General features: G+C 39.7%; 1 protein-coding gene across 1 annotated transcript in view; it reads right to left on the reverse strand.

Moving 5' to 3' along the window:
* LOC135111674 (uncharacterized) overlaps positions 1-16679 on the reverse strand; it is a 29808-nt gene extending 13129 nt beyond the window's left edge. Inside the window, exons 1-3 of the transcript XR_010273870.1 lie at positions 16430-16679; positions 9458-10179; positions 8202-8274 (exon numbers count right to left, since the gene is read on the reverse strand). The gene's annotated coding sequence lies outside the window, so the exon portion shown is untranslated. The remainder of the gene's footprint in view (positions 1-8201; positions 8275-9457; positions 10180-16429) is intronic.
* Positions 16680-20495: the final 3816 nt, after the last annotated feature.

Here is a 20495-nt window from a genome sequence, read left to right on the forward strand (position 1 = left end):
ATAAAGTCTGACTATATAACAAACTATACTCGTGTTTACGCTGGTATCACTCCTATTTTAAGCTTCCTTCGCACCCAACCTCTCTTGAATATAGTGTTAGTGGACTGATTAAGACTGATTGAAGTTAGGTACAATGGAATTTTATACATGTACAAATCCGCAGCTCCATTTTCTCAGTTACGATTCCCAGTCATTCCTGTCATGTGGGGCGGCAGGACAAGCTTGTATGCTGTTAGAGGGCGTGTACAGTCGTGGTAAATTAGTTCATTAACCTCCCACACCTTTTTTCTACTGTTTAGCTTGTCTCCTCAGTATTAAGTCCTCTGATGTGCTAAGAGAGTATCGCCTGTCGGGTTTTCTTCGCGAGTGTCAGCGGATCAGAGGAGTGAAGAACACAAAATTACAGTGGAATTGGTTTAGCTTGTTCAATTTCTAACTCTGCTACTAAATAGACGGTACACTCACCAATTATTACTGTTTAATTTTGGAATCTACAGGAACTCTGCATATTCGTGTTAGGCAAATTTTCATCTTGTATCTCCTACATGACCAATAAGAATTAAGTTAGAGACGTCATGTCCCTACCATCTGAATTTCTGGGATATTTTTTTTACACCTTAATTAAACAGTGTAGCGTATCACGAACAGCCTCCCAAGGGTCAGAGGTCTGGTGCTGTTTGTCTCTCCTTTGTGTTCCTTTGATGCTGCGGTAATGGCGTCCCTACAGGCAAGGACGGGAAAAGAGATGCTACAATGCCTCAATACTGCACCAGTCAGGCTCTGCTGAATGTAGGAAGTGTCTGCTGGATGACTGCTAATGCTACTGTTGTTGCTGCCTTATGACTACTGAGTACTGCTGCTACTGCTATTATAAATATTACAAGTGTTGCCACGACTACCACTACTACTGTCAATACTGCAAAATAAACAAGAACAAGTGAACAATCTAAGCAGGGGAAACACAAGGCCAGGCACACAGACTGACAGGTAAGCAGTCACTAGGAGCCGGCAGAGTACAAGGCAGACGGGAGGGAAGGGAGAAGGACAGCGGAAGGACACGAAGATGGAGAAAACATGGGACGCAGATACGGTTCCTACAGAATGAGGAATAGGAAGGGATAGTTGTAGAAGATCAGGATAGAGAGTGTGGGGGGGAGTGAGAGAATAATAAAAAAAAAAAAAGTGTAGAGTACTGGGGGAAAAAAAAAAGAAAGATGGAGAAAACAAAACGTACGAAGTATTGCGAAGGAAACACTACATGCAAAAATAGAGATGGTGGGGAAAAATATGTTGATGAAGGAAAATACGGAGGAAAAAGGAGGATGTATAAGGAAAGCAAAGGTAAGAAAATAAGAAAAAAAGTAAAAATAAAAACAGGGAAGTAGGAAATTAATGCAAATGAGGAATGGAAGCAAGAGGTGGAAAAGAAAAAGGAAACAAATGGACAGGAGGACAAAGATATGGATAAACAAGGAAAAGGGAAACGAAGTGAACAGAAAGAAGACAAAGAGATGAATCGGTGGTAAGCAAAAGGAAATGAAGTGAAGGGGCAGGATTTGAAAGAAGGCAATTATGTGAAAGGAAGCGAGATGAGGCTGGAGAGAAGGTGTCCAAAGGGAGAAAAGGAGGAAAGAAAGGAATGAAGGAAGGAAGAAAGAAGGAAGGAAGAAGGGAAAGAAGGAAGGAAGAAAAGAGAAAATCGTCATGTAGGTGAGAGACAAAAGAAGTGGATAGAGAGAGAGAGAGAGAGAGAGAGAGAGAGAGAGAGAGAGAGAGAGAGAGAGAGAGAGAGAGAGAGAGAGAGAGAGAGAGAGAGAGAGAGAGAGAGATTCGAAAAGGAAAAGGTATTTGCAGATAACCAGTTTTCATGCAGCTCAGCACTCTCTCTCTCTCTCTCTCTCTCTCTCTCTCTCTCTCTCTCTCTCTCTCTCTCTCTCTCTCTCTCTCTCTCTCTCTCTCTAACCTCATAACTCGTCCTTTTCTCTCGTTACTTCTATATCTTTCTTTCTTTCTTTCTTTCTTTCTTTCTTTTTTTTGCTTTTTTTCTCATTCGTTATCCTTTCTGCTCCGTTTCCTTCTCTCACTTCACTCTCCTCCGTTCCTCCCTTCACATCTTACCTGCACGCCCACCTCTCCTCTCAGGTAAGGTCAGGTACCAATCAGAAAATGACCCATCAGGGGAAGAGAAATTTTTGTGGCTAGAAATTAAATTGCCTTAAAAAAAAAAAGTATAGAGATTTATTTGGTCTGTCTGTCTCTTTGTCTGTCTGTCGGTCTTTCTTTTGTCTGTATCTATCTGTCTGCCTGTCTATCTGTGTTTTTTTATGTCTGTTTGTCTGTCTGTCTTTTTATCTATCTATCAGTCAGTCAGTTAATTAGTCAATCATTCTATCTGTCTGTCTGTTTGGTTCTTCGTTTGTCTGTATCTCTCTCTCTCTCTCTCTCTCTCTCTCTCTCTCTCTCTCTCTCTCTCTCTCTCTCTCTCTCTCTCTCTCTCTCTCTCTCTCTCTCTCTCTCTCTCTCTCTCTCTCTCTCTCTCTCTCTCTCTCTCTCTCAGCCTAACTTAAAAATAACTTCCTTTTTCTCCTTTTATATATTTACTACTCTTGTCTTGCATTTCCTTTCTACACTTTCCTGCATGCCTCCTTTCTTCCACCACCACCACCACCACCACCACCACCACCACCACCAACCGCCGCCCTCTCCAGCAGACGATAACGAACACAAAACAGCAACACACAAAGGCCTCCACAATACGCAGTCGAAAAATAACCTTAGAACACAAAAGGACTGTTGAAATTTACTGTTACAAAGCCATTATTCTTTTCTTCTTGTTATTATTGCCATTATCAATCATCTGTTATCTTGTACCCTTACCAGTAATTACTATTGTTATCACTCTATATGTCACTAAACGTATTCTTATTTTTATTAGAGTTAAATCTTCATTGCATGCCCTTATTTTTTTTATTCATAAGATCCATAGCTTTGTCTTAAATACCAGTGAAGTAATTAATTTTATCTTTTCCCTATCTCATAATCATCACCTCTTCATAATACACCCTTGCGCTATCACTCTCCTTATTATCACCATCATTACCACCACCTAATAATCTCTCTCGGATAAAACCATAAATTGATTGGAACAAGGTAGACTCCTCCCTGATAATTCACAACAAAGCAACTAGGTCACATTTTTCTACTTCCATACTCTGTTTCTCGTTTTCTTCCTCCCTTTTTTTTTCATGGTTTACTGAGTCTGCCCTCTGTAATCTTCCCGACACACAGTCTTAATGAAAGCATACACCATGGTAGGGCTCCATTATCCATCATCCTTCACACGAGCTCTCTCTCTCTCTCTCTCTCTCTCTCTCTCTCTCTCTCTCTCTCTCTCTCTCTCTCTCTCTCTCTCTCTCTCTCTCTCCGGATTAGTTTATTGGTAACGAGACAGTATGGATAGAAATTAACAAAGGGAAGAAGAAGAAGAAGAAGAAGAAGAAGAAGAAGAAGAAGAAGAAGAAGAAGAAGAAGAAGAAGAAGAAGAAGAAGAAGAAGAAGAAGAAGAAGAAAATCACGGCATGAACTATGACTGAATACATAGAAACACATGTTACTGAGCAGAAAAAAGGGAAAAGAAACGAAATCCTGAGGGAAACAATGAAAGAGAACGATTCGAGAGAGAGAGAGAGAGAGAGAGAGAGAGAGAGAGAGAGAGAGAGAGAGAAGAGAGAGAGAGAGATTGTATGTGTGTGTGTGTGTGTGTGTGTGTGTGTGTGAAAGTTACCTGGACAGCGGAAGAAGAAGACAAACACCATGTATTTAGTTAATCAGGTGAGTACCTTAATTTAACGGGTGTTACCTCGACTCTACCTGGGTAAAAAGTGGGCCACGCTGACGAGTAAAGCAAGATGAGGGAAAAAAAAGAAGTTTGCACTGTAGTTCCTGTCGAGAGGTGAGGGTGAGATGAATAAAGTGATAAGAATACTGTGTGTGTGTGTGTGTGTGTGTGTGTGTGTGTGTGTGTGGGGCAGCAGCTGGTGGTGTGACCCTTTCGTCCTCTATTCCTCCGCCTCCTTCCTCACCTCCTCTTCTCCTTCCCCTCCTTCTCCTCCTCCTTCCCCACCTCCTCCTTCTCCTTCCCCAGCTCCTCCTCCTCCTTCCTCATCTCCTCCTCCTCCTCCTCCCACTTTCTCCCTTTCCCTCCTCCACTTCGTCCCTTCAAGTACGTATATAATTGATGCTTGTTTGAACACAGTTGTAAATCAAATAATATCGACTAAATTTCCCCTTAAAATTCATATCCACTGATTTTTTTTTCTTTATCATTACCACCTTTAGTAATAGTAATAAATGGCTACATATCAGTGGAAATGGGGTAATGTTAAGTTAAATTAAGTTAGATTTACTAAACCAACACAACCTAACCTAACCCGACTCAACTTAACGTAGCCCAACTTAACCTAACCTAGACCTAATCTAACCCAACTCAACCTAACCGAACTTGACCTAACCTAACTTGATACGAACTAACAAGAAGTGCACATGAAGGCTGATCTTCACAAGAACCCACCAGTAAATAAATAAATAAGTAAGTCAAGTCCAGCGGGAAATATTTTTAAGGCCACTCCCTCATACTATCCCGCTTGTTTTGCGCAGACAGTAGAGGAAGTGACTGAGGATTTTAAGACTGTTTCCGTGACTCGTGTGTTAATTAAGTGATGTTTTTTGCGATATTACTATAAAGAAAAACAATAACAACAAATTAACAAAATCAAGAAATAAAATAGATAAATAGAAAATAAACACGACAGATCATCTACTAGAAAACCTACATAGAAAATAACAATACGTAAAACAAGATAAACACATTAAACCAAATTGAATCAAAATAAACGTCAGTGATATAAACGAATATTAATTTCTATGGCCACTAAAAACAGCACTCAATAAGCCCCTAGTTGCTTCAGAATGCTATAGCACCACTCCCTCTCTCTCTCTCTCTCTCTCTCTCTCCTCTCTCTCTCTCTCTCTCTCTCTCTCTCTCTCTCTCTCTCTCTCTCTCTCTCTCTCTCTTATGCCGGCCTCATCATTCCTATAACATATGAGAACTACACTCAATAATGCCCAATGTGTCTAAAAGAATACATACCCCACTACACTATATAGCAGTACTTCTCTCTCTCTCTCTCTCTCTCTCTCTCTCTCTCTCTCTCTCTCTCTCTCTCTCTCTCTCTCTCTCTCTCTCTCTCTCTCTATTCCGGGGATCTTACCGCCGCCAATCACGTGACCACGCTGCAACGCCCGCCGTGGAATCCTCCCTCCCAGCCTTGGCCTTTCACAATAGCAACAGGCTCATAACAGGATGTATATGGTTATGCAAGCTCCTCAAATTCCCACGGCTTCTGTCAGCTAGCCAGTCACGCCGGGTGAAGAAAGTGTAAAGGAATTCATGGAAAGAAACATGATCAGAATATGCATGAAAGATGAGGTTCTGAGAGAGAGAGAGAGAGAGAGAGAGAGAGAGAGAGAGAGAGAGAGAGAGAGAGAGAGAGAGAGAGAGAGAGAGAAACACATGAAAAGAAGGCTGAAAGACGATGATAAATAGGTAACCAAAACGACACAAAAATAGTGATAAAAAATAACGGAGAGAGGAGGGATATAGAATGGTGGCGGCCTGCACTTCACACTACGCCAGCCACGCATGTGAAGGGACGGGAATGCATGACGGGGACACCAATTGAGTCCTGAACACACCCCCGAATTTGGCTGACAGGCAGACAGAGGTATGTGGTAATTTTCCGAGCTGTGGCTTACCAGGTTATCATTTCTCTCATACCCTCGTGATTTCTAGCAGTTACTTGTGTGCTTGTCTGTCCTTGAAAGGGAATGAAAGATTTAAAATATATATAAGGCACGTTTTTTAAGCTTATCTTTTAATATGCGCATTTTGAGACTAGGTGTTCTTGTCAGGGGGCGTAATACTAGTTACTGGTCTTACTGGGGTTAAAAATAAGGGAAGGTATAAAAACGACGTGTTTCTGTGATATTTATATCTTTATTTGTGGATTTTCAAGGTTGTTTTTCATCCCTTTCACTAATGCACATTGTTTTATTGCTTTCTCATAGCCTCAGCTTTTTGGACACATTTTCATGCTGCAGTTTTTAAATACGTACTTTTGTATACTAGAAAGGACGCACTTAACTTTCTTTTCCGTCTTTTTATTTCAATGTGTCCATACAAATATCTTTTTTTCTTTTTTCTAACGGCACTCCTAAATGCTACGAAAGGCTGACAGAAGCAGCAAAGAGATGGTACAAATAGTAATGAAAGAGAGAGAAACAGAGAGAGTGGCCATGGTACTATAATTTTACAATCCTTACCTAAACATTTCTGAAGTTGTCACTGAGAGAGGACGCAAAGGATTGTGGGAAAGAGAGTACATGTTTCTCTCATTTTTATCCCCATTGTATGTAATCTTTAGTTAAAAATCATATAGAAAAAGATAGCACAAGTTTTCTTCATCTGTTCTCAATTACGTGTTTGTAAGGCTGCCCTTGAGAAACGGGTGAAACAATAACACAGGATGGATAAATACATAAGGTGTGTTTTCTTTCCGCTTCTTTTCCTCACCTATGTATTTCTGAGGCTGTCCTTCAAAGAGCGGTAAAAAAGAGAGGAAGAATGTTCTTGTTTCTTCCATCTCTTGTCGTGCATTAGTGAACTTGTGTTGAACAGTTAATGCTTCTGTCTGTCTATAATAATAATAATAATAATAATAATAATAATAATAATAATAATAATAATAATAATAGTAATAATAATAATAATAGAGTGAATATAAGTTTAGTCTGCTCACTAGTCACCAGTCATAAGTACAAGTTGCTCGTCTTCCAATAAAAATCACAAATGAATAAATAAATAAATAAATAAATAAGCAAAGTTAAAAACTAAGAGAAAAAAAAACATGGTAATATCTCTATTTACTTGAGAATGTAAGTATATTATGAGTTATTAGTAAACCTCTCTCTCTCTCTCTCTCTCTCTCTCTCTCTCTCTCTCTCTCTCTCTCTCTCTCTCTCTCTCTCTCTCTCTCTCTCTCTCTCTCTCTCTCTCTCTCTCTCTCTCTCTCTCTACACACACACACACACACACACACACAAATATCACAAGGCACCCAGACGTTAAAGCACCTAGGAAGCAGGAAGATGCCTACGTAGTGCACCAACATAAAGTCAAGTGACCCATAAAAAGTTGCATAGTTACTTTTATGCTAGTCACCGCTAGCCTCCGTTTTCTTTGAGACAACAATAGCTGATATTTTGAGGATAACTTAAGTAAAGAGTAAAGGGGGAAAAAAGTGTCTGATATTATGTCTTTAAGTTGTTCTAGTGCTCATAGGTAGATAAATACACGAATACCTACATTGATACATGGGCAGATAGATAAATAGATGGTATGATGACTAAGCCAGCGAAGTTATGCACGAGAAACTTCAGAGACCCGTGTGTAATGAGCTGGATATGTGGTAATACACGAACAAAAACTTCCCTCAATGTGATTTCTTGTTAGGAAAATTGTCCCGTCGAGTGAGTGTTCTTAATGCCAGAGAGACACGAGGGGAAAAAAGCTTCAGTAAAGGACACTCAACCCGAGGCACATGCACACACACACACGCACGCACGCACGCACACAATGGCCTGCAGCGGGGGAAAGAAATAGGGAGGTGGTTGCTTCATGTTCTTGGAATGAAAATAAGATAAAAGGTTATGGAAAAAAAAAAAAGTATATGTAGTGAGTCATAAGATAAAAATAGATCCCGTTAGAAAAGGAAAGGATGGAGAAGGCGAGGATAGGTGAGGTGAGGTGAGGAGAGGGGAAGAGGGGGAGAGGAGAGAAGAAAAGAGAGATAAAAAAAAAGGAAGGAAGAAGAGAGGAGAGGAAAGGAGGGAAGAGACAAGGCGGAAAGAGAGAGAGAGAAAAAAGAAGAAAGAAACAAAGCAAGAAAGAAAACAACAAGAGAGAAAGAGAGAGAAAAAAATTAAAAACAAACAAAAGGAACGATACAATAAACAAGCGAAAACACACAAAACAAAAGAAAGAAAAAAAAATTGACAAGAAAAAAAAAAGACAAGAACCAAGGGACAGTCAAGAAGGGGCCAAAGACAGCTTAATTAAGGAAACCAAGGTCAAGTCTCCTTACCTGCATATAAGGATCAGTTGGCACCTCTAGGTCGATGTCTGTGGAGTCAGAGCTTTGTCGCCTCCTCATCTTGCTGTAGGGAAGGGAATAGACAGGCATTTAGTACTAGCAGACGTAGTAGCAGCAGGAAGAGGAGGAAGATAAGGAGTAGCAGTAGTAGGGGGAGGAGGAAGAGTAGTTATAATTGCTCTTCTTATACGTTTGAACACTTAAGAGAGACTGATGAGGAAAATGAAGAGGAGAAAAGAGGACAGAGAGCATGAGGAGGAGGGATTGTGGGGACCAGGAATGGGGGGGAGCCAGTTAGAAGAGTCGTTGTGGAGCAAGTAATGGGGGGAGGTAATGGGGGTGACCTAATAACCTGGAAACTGTTGAGCATGACCTCGTGGGCTCTCAGATCAAGCCTGAAAACACACACACACACACACACACACACACACACACACACACACACACACACACACACACAAACAGATGCTTAACAAGAATACTAAACAAAATATAGAATGATTGTTATTGTGAGTTGTGTCGTGTGTTTATTTTATTAAGATGAAGTGAATAAATTTATGTTCTTGAATCTGGTTTGGAGACAGAGAGAGAGAGAGAGAGAGAGAGAGAGAGAGAGAGAGAGAGAGAGAGAGAGAGAGAGAGAGAGAGAGAGAGAGAGAGAGAGAGAGAGAGGCTAATAACACAAATAATAACATGGTATTTACGAAGCACACTTTCACTTCTGCAGAATAGAAAAAAAAAGAAAATACACAGAGAAAAATAAAATAATAGAAAATAAGGGCCAGCATAATAAAATAAATGAGAGAGAGAGAGAGAGAGAGAGAGAGAGAGAGAGAGAGAGAGAGAGAGAGAGAGAGAGAGAGAGAGAGAGAGAGAGAGAGAGATAAGTAGCAGTAGGGCGCCTCAAAAAAAAAAAAAAAAAAGAGAAAAGGAAAAAAGTAGATAATAAATGAAAGCGAACATAGCAAAATAAATTAAAGATGGAGATAGAAACTGTGAGAGAAAAAAAATACAAAAGACATAAATAAAACTAAGGAAAAAAAGAAAAAATAAAGAGGAAAATGAATTAGAGGGAAAAAAAAATAAACAACAAACATATATTAAACTAAAACAAATAAAATCAAACAAGAGACGAAAACAAAACAAAGAAAAAATCAATAAAAAACAAAAACAAATTCAACACAAAAAAACAAAAACATGACAAGAAGTACCAAGATGGCGTCTCGATCCGGTCTGACGCGACATACCGAGAGGCAAGATGGCGGGTCTGCTCAGCGAGGATGGCGGCGGTGGCAGGGTCGTGTATGGCAAGGTTTCACCATAGTCTGGCTGAGGGTGACGCGTATGGTGGAGAGGCGGCGGACAGAGGACATCCTTCTGCCTCCCCCCTGCCTCCCCCTGCCGCTATCCTGCTCGTGGCTTGAGGCGTTCACTAGCTGCATTTTAAAGGGTTGTTGTTGTGTTGTTGTTTGTTGTTGGTGTGGTGGTGGTGGTGGTGGTGGTGGTGGTGGTGGTTCTCTTGTTTTTGGTAGTTTGGTGTTGTTTTGGCTTTTTTTTTTTTTAGTGTTATGAGTCCTCTTGGTGATATTGGTAGTAGTTGTGGTGTGTGATTTCTTGTTATACCGGCTGTTGTACTTGTTCGCTTGTTCTTCTTAGTTTGGTGTTGATTTTTGGTGTTACGAGTCCTCTTGAGTGATAATAGTTGTAATGGTAGTTAGCGAAGGGTCTTGTTCTTCAGTACCTTCAGCTGTTTGGTGCTTTGTCAGTGATCTGCTTCCTTAGATCACCAAACTATTTCCTGAGTTTTGATTGAGTGGTGCAGTTTCGAGTTGACAGAGTTTTCTGCGATAGTTTCCCTTTTAAAAGTTCGTCCGGTGGTACACGTTTTCTTTGAGAGTTACAGTTCTGTCACAGTTTTCTTTTTTTCACTGTTGTCTTTTTATAAACTTTCCAGGGAATCGCTCCTGACCTGTGAGGAAGGTAATTTCCCAACTGAGGTGTTAAGTAAATCTTTTCTTTTTCTTGTTTTTTTTTTCACCTAAATCACGTAATTTTATGGCCTTCACTTGTTATTATTTTTTGTACACTGAACGACGGAAAGCGGATAACACTACGAGAGAGAGAGAGAGAGAGAGAGAGAGAGAGAGAGAGAGAGAGAGAGAGAGAGAGAGAGAGAGAGAGAGAGAGAGAGAGAGAGAGTCAGTACAGCACACGATGTCCCACTCCTTGCAAACCAAAACGTAAACTGCGTTATTTCGATCCTCCACCTTCCATTCCTCTTCTCTTCCTCTTCTCTTCCTCTTCCCCCTTCTGACTCTGACTTCTCAACTTTTTCCACACTTCCTTCACCCTTAACACCCTCACTTTCCTTCACCTCCGTTCTTCTAACCTCCACAAACCCTCCAGTCATATCAAGCCATTTTAGAAACACGAAAATCACAAATAAACAAACATTCACAAACCCAAAAGAGAACACCAGGAAAACAATCAAAGAAAACGAACTGTAAAATGGGAGACTTACATATTTGTAAAACAACCCTAGTATTTTCTTTCTAAGCCTCCTCTTCCCGTCAGCAGGCCTCGTAACCCCCTCCTCCTTCTCCCCCTTTAGAGATAAGCAAGGTCACGCGGGGAAAGTGTGCAGAATGAGGCAGAAATGGTGACAAAAACTGGTAGACGGTCAGTGTGAGGGTCGCGTGGTGTGGCCTATGCAAGGTGGGGTGTGTGTGTAGCCTCGCGGTGACCCTCAAGACTCGCATTGTTGCTAAATATGGAACTTCAAGTCACTGGGGAAATTGCAATGTAGTGAGTGTTTGGTAGTATTAGAGTTAGTGGCTTTGCTCTTGTTCCTGTTATACATGTGTGTGGTGGTGTTTTGTTTATTTATTTATTTATTTATTTTATTTATTTATTTATTTATTTATTTTATTTTTTGTTGTTGTTTGGATAGGTAGTGGTGGTGGTGACGGTGGTGGTAATGTTGTTCTTGTTGTTATCATTATTATTATTATTATCTTTATTAACCTAACCTAACCTAACAACCTACTACTACTACTACTACTACTACTACTACTACCATTATTATCATTTAACGATTCATTTTTACTGTGAATTGTCTCTTACTCTCTCTCTCTCTCTCTCTCTCTCTCTCTCTCTCTCTCTCTCTCTCTCTCTCTCTCTCTCTCTCTCTCTCTCTCTCTCTCTCTCTCTCTCTCTCTCTCTCTCTCATTTTTTCCCACTCTCCTCGTCTCCCTCCTCACCCATAATTTCCCTTCACCCTCTCCTCTTCCTCCTCTACCCCTTCCTCCTTTTGTTACGGCTCTTCCTCTTCGTCCGTTTTGTCTTCCTCTTCCTCTTTGTACACACTCTTTATAGATCACAAGTCCTTTGGTGTTTGTTCTTCCTGTGTTTACTCTATACTAGAAGAATTGTAAACTTAAGCCTTTTATCACCACCACCACCACCACCACCACTAGCACCACCACCACCACCACCACCCCCACCACCTATATTTGGGTATAACATTTGCCACCTAGCGTAAAAGAAGGACAAGATAGGATGTTATTATGAAAGAGATGGTAATTATGAACAGTTGTAGTTATTATTATTACTGTGTTAGATTATGTTAGTTGTATCTTAGGCTTTTTTTTATTTATTTTTTTCTCTCTTCCTTATTATTCGTAGTTTCCTGTTTAGGTGTTTATTGTCCTGTACCACCTCTCTTCCTTCTTCCATGTTTCTCTCTCTCTCTCTCTCTCTCTCTCTCTCTCTCTCTCTCTCTCTCTGAATCCAATTCTGTTTTCTTAGAGAGAAACTGAAGCAAAGACACCTTTGACGATTATTTCTATTATTATCATTATCATTATTGTTGTTATTATTATTATTATTATTATTATTATTATTATTATTATTATTATTACTATTATAATCACATTCGAAATTTAAATTATGCATTCAGCTTTAATTTACTTCAATAAAGAATTGGGTTGAGGTCACTAGAGAGAGAGAGAGAGAGAGAGAGAGAGAGAGAGAGAGAGAGAGAGAGAGAGAGAGAGAGAGAGAGAGAGAGAGAGAGAGAGAGAGAGAGAGAGAGAGAGAGAGAGAGAGAGAGAGAGAGAGAGAGAGAGAGAGAGAGAGAGAGAGAGAGAGAGAGAGAGAGAGAGAGAGAGAGAGCACAGATGACTCTAAAGCCACCTTTACCTTCGTATTCTTTCGGCAAGTTAGAAAAACTAATTACCTTCTCTCTCTCTCTCTCTCTCTCTCTCTCTCTCTCTCTCTCTCTCTCTCTCTCTCTCATTGGCAATATCGGTACAAAAAGATCAAATAAAATAGAAAAAAGAGGAAATGTGAGGAAAAAAGTAAAAGAGAAAACGTATCTCAGGATTTTCCCTCTAATCTTAAGTTCAATGAGAAGCCAAAAGTTCACCACCTCAGTTTTTTTCTTTTTTTTTTCCTCTTTTCTCTTTTTTTTTTTTCTTCTTATTTTCCTTCCTGCCTCATTCTTGGTCACGGAACGGAAGGGAAGAATTAAGGAGTAATGGTGGTGGTGGTGGTGGTAATAGTAGTAGTAGTAGTAGTAGTAAAAAAACAAATCAAATAATGATAATAATGATAATAATAATAATAACAATAATAATGGTAATAATATAAGCAATCATAATAATAACTAAAAACACACACATAAAGAGAAAAAAACATTTTAAATAAGTGAAAAAATCCAAGAAAAGATAATAAAAACAGAATAGTAATAATAAGAACAATAAGAAAAATAAAATATGTGTCGATATTTCTGAATAAAATCGATACATTATTTGCCCACCCCCTCCCAACTCTCTCTCTCTCTCTCTCTCTCTCTCTCTCTCTCTCTCTCTCTCTCTCTCTCTCTCTCTCTCTCTCTCTCTACCACGAACAGGATAATGATGAAATGAAATGGAACAAAAGGTTAGCACTGTAAATAATGACCGTATGAAGGCCGAACCAAGGTGAGAGGGAGGGAGAAAGGGAGAGGAAGGAGAGGGAGAGAGAGGAGGAGAGGGAGAGCGTAGGTGGAAGAGGAATTGTGGGAAACTAAAAGTGAAGGAGAAACAAAGGGAAAACTGCCATTACGGGCTTAGTAGTAATAATAGTAGTAGTAGTAGTAGTAGTAGTAGTAGTAGTAGTAGTAGTAGTAGTAGTAGTAAGAGAAGGAGGAAGGTTAGGAATAATGTAACAAAGAATGAATATAAAGAGAAGGAGAAGGAAAAATATAAACAATCAGGGTAAGAGTCAAAGTCTGAATAATGTAAGAAAGGAAAAACAACGAGATGGGAAAACCAAAAGAGATGAAAGTAAATAAGAGGAATCAATGAAGACAGAAGTGATCATTATAAAGGAAACTAAAAGAAGTGAATAAATAAAAATATCAAACCGTGAACATAAGAGACAAGGAAAATAAACACGAAAATTTATAAGAAAACGGAATATTAAAAGAGAGAGAGAGAGAGAGAGAGAGAGAGAGAGAGAGAGAGAGAGAGAGAGAGAGAGAGAGAGAGAGAGGGCCATTACGAAACGTCACTCTTCAAATATTTTTAGGACACTTTCATAATACTCAACGACAGACAGACAAACAGATACACACACACACACACACACACACACACACACACACACACACACACACACACACACACACACACAGAGAGAGAGAGAGAGAGAGAGAGAGAGAGAGAGAGAGAGAGAGAGAGAGAGAGAGAGAGAGAATCAAGGTTCACTGAGTACTAAATTAAACTATTACATTTGACATTACAGTATATAGCTTATTCTAGATACATTAATTACAGTAGTAGTAGTAGTAGTAGTAGTAGTAGTAGTAGTAGTAGTAGTAGTAGTAGTAGTAGTTGTTGTTGTTGTAGTAGTAATAGTAGTAGTAGTTGTTGTTGTAGTTGTATTAGTAGTAGTAGTAGTAGTAGTAGTAGTAGTAGTAGTAGTAGTAGTAGTAGTAATGATAATAATAATAATAATAATAATAATAATAATAATAATAATAATAATAATAATAATAATAATAATAATAATAATAATAATAACTGTAATCTCCAAAGTCACCCTTAACAAATGAAACGTTTTCTTTTATTTCCTTCTAAACTTCCTAATTTTCTCCATTTTTCGCTTCCTTTTTTTTCTATCACTTCTTTCTGACCGTCTTCCTGACCGTCCTCTTACTGTTTCCCCCTTATCTTCCCATCAATCTCTTTTTACCTTCTCGCTTTTATCTTCACCATCCACCTCGTTCTTACCTTTCTTTTCCTTTATTTTGTTTCCCCTCACTCGCCTGTGTAACGTAATGAAGTACCTGATCTCAGTTCCTCTATATACGTCCTTGATTTCTTTGTTATTTGTATTCCTTTACATGACTGTGGTACTCTTTTAGCTAAACTGTACACTTATGATACCGTGCGAGGGCGGTACTCCATTTATTTATTTATTTATTTATTTTTTTTTATTTACTTATATTTCTTTTCGTAAGTCTGAGCATGTAAATTCTTTGAAGCTCACCTGCTTTGACCTTTGACCGGTAATGACACTGTGACCTGCATCCTTAACGCATTGTTCTCTCTTCATGATTGTTTTGAAAGGCCACCAAGATCATTAATAAGGTTCTCAGTCTTTTTCTTTCTGTGTTTTTTTTTTCTTTTCTCTGATGGTACGTAATCCTATCACTTGCATTCTGAATATATCCTTGAAGCCTCCAATAATTTCCACCACAGGCTTTTGACTCTCACTGCCATCCCGCACTTCGTTAGTCATCCACAAACCACTGTGAGGCATTTTTCTTTTCGTTCACCAACCATGTGTAAACATTTCACTGGCTAAACATTAGAAAACTTATCATTTTAGTTCCTTTTATCTTCAACAGCCATATGTCAACATTTCACTGGGCAAACAGTGTAAAAAACCTATTCTTTTAATTCTCTTTTTCTCCACAGCAGGTGTAAAAATTCTTAAAAGGTGCAGAGCTTTTAATACCTTGAAATGCAGTGAAAGGGTTGAAAATATAGCAGTGAAAGGGTTGAAGGTACTTGAAATCAGACTCTGGAACTTTTAGAAATACGGATTAATATGTTTGATTTCACTCAGCCTGCTTGTAAAACTCTGTACAATGCTTTTAATGTCATGAAATGTTTTATATCGCAGTGAAAGGGTTGAGAGTACTTTAAATCTAGCGCTGAAATCTGAAGCCGAAACGTTTAGAAATGCAGATTAATATCACGTTTTACTTCATTCACTTTGGACAATACTTTTAATGCCTTGAACTGTTTTATATCGCAGTGAAAGTATTGAAAGTACTTAAAGTCTGACCCCGGAATGTTTAGGACACCAGATTAATGTCATGTCTTATTTCATTCACCCTATTTAAGTTCACTGAGCAAAAGTAAGCCCAGAGTCACGCAGAGGCTTTCCCTGCTCGACCACTCACTTCGCAATCACTGGTGCCTCTCAAAATTATACTCTTAATATATTTATTCTGTGGTTATCCTTTGAAATTCAGAGCAATGTGGAAAAAAAAGTACAAAAAAAAAAAGATCAAAAGGTGTTATTTATTTTTTTTCTCGTATTCTTCTGGCTAGTAAGAAAATAAACTACGAGTAACTATTTTTTCCTCTCTCTCTCTCTCTCTCTCTCTCTCTCTCTCTCTCTCTCTCTCTCTCTCTCTCTCTCTCTCTCTCTCTCTCTCTCTCTCTCATTTACGATGTTGTACGAATATAAGTGCCTGGAAAATTGCAGGTGATTATGAGGAAAACTTGTCTAGCGGTGAAGGGTTAAGCTGCAATAGACCATTTTAAGACACTCGAGCAGAGGCCACCGCGGTCATAGAGTTACGGGCGCGGCACACTAAACACCTGCTCTCTCATCAGGACCATTTCCACAGACCACAGAGATAGTTAGCCGGGTTCACATAGGTGTTGTCTTTTTCCGCACAGATAATATAAAATTCTCGTAAAACTGTCACTAAAATCATGAAAACATTTAAGAACCAGAATCGTTGTTGAATCATATTACCAAGGTCATGAACACACTTTTGAAAACTAGGATCCTTGTTTATCTATCAGTAAAATCACGAAACACTCTTGGGAACCAGAACCATTGTCGACATATCACTAAAATCATGAAAACACTCCTGAGAACCAGAATCATTCTCGATCTGTCACTAAAATCATGAAAGCACTCTTGAACGTTACACAAAAGCTTCCACCAGGGACTGTTCAGAGTTGTACAGGTAAGATCCCTGGGCAGAAGGTTTAAGTGCGCACACTGCACTGACACATTTCCGACACAGCCCAGCAATATAAGGCACCAAAGCGGAAATAACGATATAGCTACTTCGGAAAAACCCATTGCATGTTACAGTGCATCCTTCAACACACACACACACACACACACTGCATACAAACACACACACACACACACACACTGCATACAAACACTTTAAAATTTCACCCACCCTCCCTTTCCTTCCCACACACGCACACACACACAAATTAACCTCTCTCTCTCTCTCTCTCTCTCTCTCTCTCTCTCTCTCTCTCTCTCTCTCTCTCTCTCTCTCTCTCTCTCTCTCTCTCTCTCTCTCTCATATCCCGAACTTAATGTATGCACGGAACAAGTCCACTAATGTATGTATATATGTATGTATGTATAACTAAAAAATAGCCGCTAAATTTCACGAATGTAGTACGTATGTATGTATGTATGTATGTATGTATGTAAAAGACGTCCAACTGGTGATGTACGTGGCTGTGACGCATTATGTATGTATGCATGCATGTTCAATATGTATGTATGTATCTATATAGGTGAACAAAGGGCGTCCATCTGGCCCTGCAGTACGTGAGTGTGTCGCATGACGAGCAGTGCAGGACAGGCGTGAGACAAGGACACGCGGCGGGGACGGGCGCACCTCCTACCGGTAATGTCGACGCGCGGGGACTGACCTAGCACGCCGGCTGGTCACTCTTAAATACCCGGTGACCTTACATGAAGCTCCCCCTCCTGCTCCTTCTGTTCCTCCTGCTCCTTCCACCTCCCTCCCCTCCACCCGCCCTGCTCCTCCTCGCCCCTGCAACCCTCAACTCTTGTCCTTCCTCCCTGCAGCAGTACTAACACTTCCAGGAGGTCACTTCCCATTTCTTTCCTTCCTACCCCCTTCTCTCTCTCTCTCTCTCTCTCTCTCTCTCTCTCTCTCTCTCTCTCTCTCTCTCTCTCTCTCTCTCTCTCTAGGAGAAAGGTGATGACGTAATAACACGAAGGAATTCGTGGAAGAAATTAAGAAAGTAGGATGGATGAATAGAGAGAGAGAGAGAGAGAGAGAGAGAGAGAGAGAGAGAGAGAGAGAGAGAGAGAGAGAGAGAAAGCGAGAGTGTGAGAGAGAGATACTCCCTTCTACCTCCTTCTTCAAGACTGTCCCTGTCTGTCTATTTCGGGAAACAGGAAAGCCTCGCACCCAAGGATATATGCAAACATTAACTGGCTGCCCGCACACACACACACACACACACACACACACACACACACACACACACACACACACACATATGTTCACTTAACTCTCCTGCCATGTTCTCCCCCATCAGAAGTTCACAAATATTACCATCAAACAAAACCCACTTTCACATTTTTTTTCCTTCTCTCTCTCTCTCTCTCTCTCTCTCTCTCTCTCTCTCTCTCTCTCTCTCTCTCTCTCTCTCTCTCTCTCTCTCTCTCTCTCTCTCTCACTAGGTACGTATGTCTCTCTTTTTGTGTTATCTGATCAAGTTTCTCTGTTTACATCAATAATAAAGTCACAAGGCTTACATTTGAGCAACACACACACACACACACACACACACACACACACACACACACACACACACACACACACACACACACAAGATAAACACGCACCTAATGTTCTTTGTTTCCAATCGCAAGGAATTCTCTTCTTCAACTACCACTATTTTTTCTTCCTCTCCTCCCGTCCTTCTCTCGCGCTCTCCCCTTCCCTCCCGCCCCACCACAGTCTTTCCTTTCCCTCTCTCCTCGCCGGGGGGTCATGGAGGCAAGTGACCTGGCGCGAAGCGAGGTCACAAGGAGGGAGAGAAGGTCAGAGGAAATACCTGAAGAAGGGAGAGTGGGAGGGGAAAGAGAAAGGGATTGACTGAGGGAAGGAGGGAGGCTGGAGGGAAGGGGAACACGAGGGACAAGAGAGAGAGAGAGAGAGAGAGAGAGAGAGAGAGAGAGAGAGAGAGAGAGAGAGAGAGAGAGAGAGAGAGAGAGAGAGAGAGAGAGAGATTGGAAAAAAAGGGAAAGTTGAGAACTGAGGGGAAAAAAACGAAGCATGAACATGAAAAAACAGACATTATGAATCTAATCTCTATACTTTCCCTGCTTTTTCCTTTTTTTTTGGGGTTAGTTTTTAGTGAATTACAAGTGCAGGTTTCCCAGGCACGCTTAACGCTTAGACAGGAATGGGAATCATACGTTTTAGGGCAATTGCTGGAATAAAGGATGACTCAAGTGTTTTGTGAAGGTAAAGGTGAAAAAAAAATGAGGTAACTTCTTTTTGTCCTTCTCCTACTACTACAATCACTACTACTACTACTACTACTACTACTACTACTACTACTACTTCTATTACTGTTATTATATTTCATTCTTTTGTTTTCCTTCTCTTCTTACTACCAATGCTACTACTACTAATGTCACTACTACTACTACTACTACTACTACTACTACTACTACTATCCCTATAATGAAAATCCAGCTTTGAAACTCTGGAAAATTGATCTAAAGGGTTGGCCATGGGAAGGAGTGGCCGGGAATCGAACCCTTGACAGGACACTCAACAAGACACCTTACCAATGAGCCTTAGTGATCTCTACTACTACTACTACTACTACTACAACTACTACTACTACTTTCTTTTACAATGTACACTCCTATTTTTTTCTGATTCTTCCTATTGACTTTTACATCTTTTTTTTTTCTTCTTGATGTTTCTTTTACATTTTTTTTACTTTTCTCTTTTTTTCCTTGGTTATTAATCACTCTTCTTTTCCCTTTCATGTTCATTCTTTGTTATGTTCTTTCTTACCTACCAATATGACGAAAAAATAAAACTACTACTACTACTACTACTACTACTACTACTACTGCTACCTTAACTATTCAAGGAGCTGTTTAATATGTAGGAGCATGTTTCTGTCTACCTTGCAAGTCATCAGCAAGTAAAAGAGACGAGGAATGAGGGCTGGAAAGTCCCCTCTTGGTAAATGTATGATCTCGCAGAAACAAGATAAATAAACAAATAAATAAAAGTGACAAAGACCTTCACATGATTATTTTTTTCTATCAAATTATTTATTTTTTTTTACAGCATGATAATTAAAGATGTCTACGTATTTTTTTTTTTTTTAGTATATTCATATTTCTCATTATCGTTTCTTTGGATTTTTCTTATTTTCTAATTGAGTTATTTCAGAATTGCGGGGAAAAAGGTGTGTGTACGTGTGTGTGTGTGTGTGTGTGTGTGTGTGTGTGTGTGTGTGTGTGTGTGTGTGTGTGTGTGTGTGTGTGTGTGTGTTTGTATATGTGAGAGGTCGAGGTCAAGAGGTACTGAATCTGCCACGCTAGTCTGGTCACGAGGTCACGGTCAGGGAAGGCGTGGTGGTCATCTCAGTCAGTCAGTCAGTCAGTCAGTCTCTCTCTCTCTCTCTCTCTCTCTCTCTCTCTCTCTCTCTCTCTCTCTCTCTCTCTCTCTCTCTCATATATATTACCTCCTACACACCTTTAATTACATCTCTCACCTGAACAAACAAACCAGCGCTACACATTTATCCTGTCCCACGCAAGTCACCTGAGTAAGCCACGCCCGTGATAGCAACAACAGTAATAATAATAATAATAATAATAATAATAATAATAATAATAATAATAATAATAATAATAATAATAATGATAATAATAATAATAATAGGGACAATAAAGCAATGACTTGAGATAGAATAAATAGGAGGAGGAGGAGGAAGAGGAGGAGGAGGAGGAATACAAAGGAGGAGGAGGAGGAGGAGGAGGAGGAATACAAAGGAGGAGGAGAAGAAGAAGAAGAAGAAGAAGAAGAAGAAGAAGAAGAAGAAGAAGAAGAAGAAGAAGAAGAAGAAGAAGAAGAAGAAGAAGAAGAAGAAGAAGAAGAAGAAGAAGAAGAAGAAGAAGAAGAAGAAGAAGAAGAAGAAGAAGAAGAAGAAGAAGAAGAAGAAGAAGAAGAAGAAG

The sequence above is a fragment of the Scylla paramamosain genome, chromosome 22, assembly GCF_035594125.1.
Source record: "Scylla paramamosain isolate STU-SP2022 chromosome 22, ASM3559412v1, whole genome shotgun sequence".
In the NCBI taxonomy this organism is placed as follows: domain Eukaryota; kingdom Metazoa; phylum Arthropoda; class Malacostraca; order Decapoda; family Portunidae; genus Scylla; species Scylla paramamosain.